The sequence below is a fragment of the Corvus kubaryi genome, unplaced genomic scaffold, assembly GCF_017639235.1.
Source record: "Corvus kubaryi isolate FWS band 111438036 unplaced genomic scaffold, C.kubaryi_AGA036_p1.0 37334, whole genome shotgun sequence".
NCBI classification, from domain to species: Eukaryota; Metazoa; Chordata; class Aves; order Passeriformes; family Corvidae; genus Corvus; species Corvus kubaryi.
In genome coordinates, this window is record NW_024581108.1 from 24,199,966 (window position 1) to 24,200,679 (window position 714).

Genomic DNA, 714 nt, shown 5'->3' on the forward strand with positions numbered 1-714 from the left:
GGTAAGAAAGTGCCCTGCAGAACAGGAACAGCACATGGAAACTTGTTGCTGCAACTGTGGGTTTGTCCAAGTGCTGGGACTCTTGAACATCTCACGATTGCAGCCAGGTCTGGGGGAAACCTCAGTGGCCTCATCCTGAGAAAAGCTGAATAATGCCAGGAAAAGTGCTGGAAAAGTGCATTTCTGGTCCTGGGGGTTACGATGGGATTGAGGAATGCTTTAAAATCACGGGGTGTTAAGATCTGGTTGAATGGTGCTCTCCAGCCACAGGAGAGACCTGGGCACTACAGCTGATGATCTTTAGTTTTACAACATGAAAGGAAAGGATGCTAAAATGAGTTTGAATTTTGTCTCCACCTGGAATGGTTTGTATGCTGCAACGAAGTCTTTCCTTTTGACTAGCAACAGCTCAGTTTGTAGTTGTGAGATTAAGGGGTGTTTATCTTATTTTTAAGTTTGCGTTTCTGTAAGTAAGCTGAAATGGAGATTATTTGCCAGTCCCATTTGACATCCAGTGTAGCCTACCAGCTTTGTTTTGGTCTGTGGGCCAGCTTTCCTTGGCATTATTGCCACAGGGTGAGTCTGACTCTTTAATGGCACAAATAAGATTTTCACGGGTCCTGTTGGAGCATCACTGAGCAGTAGAATCGTGGCCGGGCAATAATTTAATGTCCAAAATGACAGAAAGTGTAAATCCAGGTGTGATCATAGAAC